We start from the raw sequence: 6,848 nt of genomic DNA on the forward strand, positions 1-6,848 counted from the left end.
AGAAAGAGGGAAAAAATTTTAGCACACCACCCCTCTTTCCACCTACGTTGCAGATACTACAAATGTTTACTTACCGTTGTCTTCGTCGTCGTCAATCTCCTCCGCACAGTCAGAATCACCAAAGACTGTTCTCACATTTGCATTCTCCCTCTCTAAAAAACATGGCTCGAGCAATGTTGTCTCTTCGAGATGCCCCCCCCTCCCCCGGCGGATGCCTCGTCTCCTGTGTTGGCTCTGCTGCTCGAGCTCTTCGTATTGCTTGCGTGGTACCTGTGTTAGTTAGCGTGGCAACCTCTGCTAATCCATTCCTCAAACTATTTTGTTGGTCAATCTCTTGACGAGGTGCATTACTTTCTCTCACAAGTTCCGCTGTCGCTTCACATATCCATGTATCATCAAAACTATCTTCGTGCACAATGCATATATTATGTAGAACAAGGCATGCTGCCACCATTTTATAAAAGCATGTTACATCTCTTCAACAATATAGGAAATCACACTTTAAGGATGTCAAATGCCCTTTCAACTGGCATACGAGTACTTGATTGTATGTAATTCCAAAAAATAACGTTCCAGAGATAGTCCATCCTTATTACCCTTGAAAGGAGGAAGCATCCAAAAGCATGCAAGATAAGCACAATCGCCTAGTAGACGGTATTGTCCTGGAGCTTTGTTTGTGCATCATTTTCCTAGGTTTGAACCTCGGGGAAGTTACTATATGTATATCCTTATCTACATCATGTGCATTCAAGGCCTATTTATAAATATCCTTATCTGTGAATTTCTCTTGAATAAAACATAACCATTTTCTATTCAATTTGTAAATAATCTCTTTATATAAGACCCTTCTGTATATAAAAAATGTATAAAAATAGTATTTTAAAAACACCTTATTTTGAACCCATGTGATGCACACATATATTTATGAGTAACTTGCTCGAGGTCAGAACATTGAAAAACATTCCAATCATACATAGAACCTGCCCAGTCAACATCATAGTCCCAAACAACACAATTGGCTGCCACTCTTATTTGTAGAATAATTGAGTGGAAGCTTTTTCTATTAAAATAATCTTCATGGTTTTCTCTGGGGGAAATGATGGGTATATGACTACCATCCACTATAGCAACAACATACGGTATATCTCAAAGGGCCTGAAATGCATATGTATTTTCTGCATTTGTTGTGATGTTGGCCACTTTATGTGCATACCATGCAATCCAGATGCAGCCAATGCATTGCAAAAGTCCACAACAGCCAACTGTGTAAATGAAGTTGAGACTCAATAAAAATCAGCTATAAGTCCCAAATTCGAGCTGCTCGCTAGGCGTTGCAGAGCCATATAGGCCCACTTCTCGACATATATTGCTCTTCTATAGCTCGTGTTCTTGCATCACATTTGTGGTGCTAACTTCGCGATGAGATATATCAAATCTACTCCTCCTAACTCGTAACCTACTTTTAAACATTTAGTTCGAATAACTCCCTAGAAGCCCCTACTCCATAAAAGTTTATAGTCTTGGATAGGCCTAGCATGACCATCGATTGTGCTTTCGCTGACCTATCCTAGCTCAACGTGCAACGTAACCTCGAGCCATGCACTCCATCAAAGTATGCAATTGCATACTGTCATCATCTGCGTCATCCAAATCCCTTAACAATAGCTGAAACATTGCCATAACAGCAACTACAACATCGATGACACACGTTATCAAAAGACTTTCGTCGTCCATTCATGTATCAAAAGATTTGATGAAACTTTATGAGACAATTGAAGAGAGATGTATAGGTAGACTTAAAAACATTTTTAAAAAAAAGTTCCAAATTCATCTATAGATGAAACCATCATTCATTTTTAAGACTTTGATTATATCTAACAGACTAGATACAAAGGAGGCAACGAATTGATGCATATTGCATATTGCATTATTGCAAATTGCATATTGGCTCATTTGAAACACGAATTGATGAAACTCCTCCATGTGAGTGCTCTCTTGAGAATCCATCAAGCTTCACCTTACGCATGAAAATCAATCCATCATTTACAATACGTGAATGGACAAACAAGATTATTGTTCTTTACATAATTGATCCATTATTATTATTTATGTAATAATAATTATGACAGCTCAAATAGACAAGTCCCTACAAATAGGCACCACATTCACATTGGTATTACGCTAATCAAGAGAGCTCAAACATACTAAAATTTGAAGCCATGCACAAACCATTTGTATATACATGACCCTACTCTATGAGAGTAACTTTTGATCAACTGCAAATTTCGTATATCACCACTACCACATCATCCGAGAGGAGCCTCAGCTCATGACTGATATCAGAAGGTCCCGAACAAGTGGAACACATGAAGCCCTAAGATAAGCCCATCCTTGCCTAGCACCAAAAACGAACAACTAGTGCATGATGGAGAAAAATCATCAAACTAGTAAGTGCTTCACATTTTGATGGAAAGAGTCCATTTTCCACTATTTGGATGTCTTCTTGGACATATGTGTGTTTGTTCGGACGAACGTAAAATTGCACACTTGCCCTCCTTTTCTTTTCGAAGCAAAGATGCGAGGAAAATTGTGGAGTCCTCAGAATGGAGGTAACGAGAGCCTCATCACACCAGGGCCAACAAGGGGGGGAGGGGGGGGGGGTATGAGGAAGCGTTTTTGCAAACAACATTTCTTTGTGGTCACACCTGCTCCCTGAACACAAGGGTTTTAACAACAATGACAAAATCAACCCCATCAATATGGTGTCAAAGTGTCGTTGTCACAATTGATTGAGGTTCAAAGTCAATGTGTCGTCACAATTGATTGGATATTGAGCCCCACAGACCCTCCATGGATGAATCACCTGCATTAACCCTCTTTGCGGCGAGATCTTGCTACTTCTTGTCAACCGTGTATGTACTAGGGCCAATTGAGGGGTATGAAGAAAACCCCACTACCCCTGTTCTTGATGGGCGCAATCAAGGAATAGTGGGGGGAATGGGATCTCGCTACCCCTGTTCACCCTAGACACGAATTACAAGCCCTAAGAGAACTCAAAGGTTTGAGCACCTCCATGGACGAATCACTTGCATTAACCCTCTTTGCGGTGAGATCGTGCTACTTCTTGTCAACGGTGTATGTACTAAGGCCAATTGAGGGGTATGAAGAAAACCCCACTACCCCTGTTCTTGATGGCGTATCGTGTGTACTATAAAAGGGCATGGATATGACAAGTGCCGCATCTGCAAGTACTGAGATTAAGCCCACTACACAGTGTCACAGACACACACGCACCCACTCTCTCTCTCTCTCTCTCATATTGTTGTACGTATACTACGCACTACGCACACTCTCTCGAGTTTCTCACTCATATTTCTAAATTCTAATATTATGGGTAATCTCGTGCACAGTATGACGGTCTCAGTCCTCATCATTTTGGCGCTCGGCGCGTATTGTTCTCCACTGGTCCGCGGTATAAGTGGCAGCAGGCGCAGCTTACTTGCAGCCCACCCGCTCGCCAATCAAAACTTGACATTTGGCGAGCGCCAAGCCGAGTTCACCGCCTGGGTTGGTTACGTGGCCTTCAAGCACCGCAGCGCCAGCACTACGACCACTTCTTCTTCTACTACGTCGGTCGATAAGATTCAGGATGCCACGTCATCGTCGACAGGAGGAGCAGTTCTGACGGTGAGCAAGAGCGGCCAGTACCGCACCGTCCAGGCTGCCGTGGACGCAGTGCCCAATCACAACAGCCATCGTGTCACCATCCGCATCGCAGCGGGCACCTACACGTGAGAGCCCCAACTCTTAACGCTCCCCTTAATCCTTCTGGCAATATTATTCACTACCATTAGGTTGTCGCTTCGCATTTTCACCAGCAGCCTGGATTCGTATGGGCCATCACCCAGCTCGCCATGATAAAAAGATTAGATTTTCATTATCCCTAGGGACGTTGAGCCACACGCATATGGGGGCTACGAAGTTTGGAGACTCTATATTAGCCCAATTATAAGTAATTTGTGCTCCGCCATCATTATCCGGATAACCTGCAGTACCTTGGCACTCTTGCTGTCATAGTGCTCTAGTGTTTTAATCCCGAGGCTATCGATTTAGTATAAGCTAGGGGTACTTCTTATCACAAGCGTTCTTCCGGTTTTAATCCGATTAGCCCTCACTACCATATTCTTTCTTCATCTCATCAGTGTTTCACAAGCTGTTCAAATGAAACTAGCACTATTACATTACAATGTTTCACAAGCTGTTCAAATGAAACTAGCACTATTACATTACAGGGTCATGAACCAATTAGCTGATGATGTCCGCCTCTGGTGGAGTTTCTGTTCCTGATGATCTTGCAGGGAGAAGGTGGTCATCCCAAGTACGAAACCATATATCACGTTCATTGGTGCTGGCAGAGACGTCACGACTATTACTTGGGGTGACACTGCCTCGAGCAGCGGGAGCACATTCAAAAGTTCTAGCATGGCCATCAACGCCGACAATTTTATTGCACGTGATATTTCTTTCAGGGGGTAAGATGCATCTTAACAAAAAAATGTTGCATGGAAGATATCCTATGGATAATCATGCTTGTGGCAACATGCTTGCTCGCTAACACATGCATCCTGATTTTTGAGTTGCGCCCGCAGAACTCTGCTCCTGCTCCCGCTCCAGGGGCGGTAGGCAAACAAGCAGTTGCCTTGCGTATATCGGGAGACAAGGCGTCGTTCTACAATTGTGGCTTCTACGGAGCACAGGACACTTTGTATGACCATGCTGGCAGACACTATTTCCAAGGTTGCTTCATTCAAGGATCCATTGACTTCATATTTGGAGATGGTCTATCTTACTATGAGGTAATCTCTAGTGCTAATAAGCATGACGTATTGGTTCAAAGCCAACGCTAGGCTTTAAGAATACCTCCATTCAAGCATCAATTGATTAGAATACTCTTTACAATGTCCCAATGTCATAAGACTACCATCATGGGTAATTAGCATATAAACCCACGACATTCTCATGGATTAATCCCTGAATAACTTTGAATAAATGGTGCATTCATGGGTAAAGTATGACACTTGGATTCTACAATATCCTCAGATTAAACATGTATTGCTTTAAAATTTACAGGGTTGTGAGTTGCATTCCATAGCTACCAGTTCAGGCTCCGTGACAGCACAAAATCAACAAAAGCCAGGAGAAAACACTAGCTTCTCATTTGTGAATTGCAAGATTACAGGGTCCGGCATGATCTACCTTGGAAGGGCATGGGGGCCTTATTCTTGAGTGGTCTTTCTCTACTCTTACATTGACAACATCATCGTGCCTGCTGGATGGAATGATTTCGGAGATTCGAGCAATCAAAAGTGAGTCCTAGTGTGCACATATACACATACACACATGTAGGCATATGCACGCATGCACATGTGTACACACACACACAAGCACAAACACACACACACACACACATGTGCATGCCTATGTGTGTAAAAAAAACTTCCCTACCCACAACACACATACCCCCACATAAATGAATCTTCTTGATAACTATCCTATTAGCACATGCATTCATATGTATGTAGAGACACATACACATGCATGTTCATACAACACACTCACACATCAACGTAATATGAGAATCTATGTAGTACTTAAACATTTAGTTTTCCAAATCGATTGAAATGAGATTATGACTAGATTTCATGTCAAAATCATAAAGTCACCTAATTCTATCCCCAAGTGTTGAAGAATTTAGAATGTCAATTATTAAAATTCTGTGACCTACATATGTGCGTTGAAAGTCAACTTTCACACCTCACCTACATAGATGGAAAAAGAAATCACAACAATGTAGTATGTAAGAACCCTATAGAAATTGCTTTATTTCGTGCTACAAGAATATTATCGAACCTTCTTATGTGTTGCCCACTTCAAAAGGTCAAAATTGCAAAAGCTAACATTTGTCCTATGACATGAAAGTTAAGGCCAAACCCAATATAAAATATTTTTGCTACTCTTAGCTTTCATGATCACCATCCAAGTGCAAAGCCAAGGTTTGTTATTGACATTTCATGCAAGTGCTTGAATACTTATCACACTGGTCATAATATTGGGTTGGAACTATATTTATGCCCTCTTTATGCCATTTGTGCTTGTGCTACTAGTTCAATAAACTAATCTTAATTAGTTTTTTCATGATATAGGAGAGCCTTCTATGGAGAATATCAATGCTCTGGACCTGGGGCCAACACGAAGAATAGGGTTGCATGGTCTTACCAATTAACTGCTACACAAGCAGCTGCCTTTGCATCCCTAAGTTTTGTGGATGGACAATTGTGGGTCCAATCATAGAACTATAGCAATCACCTACAAGATTCAATTACAAAGTGTAGCATTATTTTAGGGGAATTCCAATTTGCCACCCTATTCAATCATACATTTCCCTTTTTGGACATATCGTATTGCTCCCCATATGTATCATGCCATAGATCATGTTTATACAAATTATACAAGTATGATAGTGAGAAATTTTTAGAGACATGCTCAACAAGATTCTCAACATCATTCTATCTATGAAACTTAAAAGTAGTTTTAGTGATCCAACAATTGGGTATATTATCTTGTCCATGTCAACCTAAGAAAAAAGTTCATTGATCATATCTATTTCTATATATCTAAGCATTTAAGGTTCCATTTTGTGCAAACTTATCATAGAATGGTGTGACAATACCACAAGTTAATTTAAATTAAGAACAAAAAACATAAATAAGCACTGTAATTTTGAGAAACTATAACAATAGTATCTATGCATTAGTTCAAGTATTTGATTAGTATTATACAACTATGTA

At 40.8% G+C, this 6,848-nt stretch overlaps 1 pseudogene; it reads left to right on the plus strand.

The window, feature by feature from the left end:
• Positions 1-3,411: 3,411 nt before the first annotated feature.
• Positions 3,412-6,416, plus strand: LOC148023390 (putative pectinesterase 53; annotated as a pseudogene).
• Positions 6,417-6,848: the final 432 nt, after the last annotated feature.

The sequence above is a fragment of the Lygodium microphyllum genome, chromosome 16 (genome assembly GCF_053477565.2).
Source record: "Lygodium microphyllum isolate KBCC chromosome 16, Lygodium_microphyllum_v1.1.10, whole genome shotgun sequence".
Taxonomy (NCBI): domain Eukaryota; kingdom Viridiplantae; phylum Streptophyta; class Polypodiopsida; order Schizaeales; family Lygodiaceae; genus Lygodium; species Lygodium microphyllum.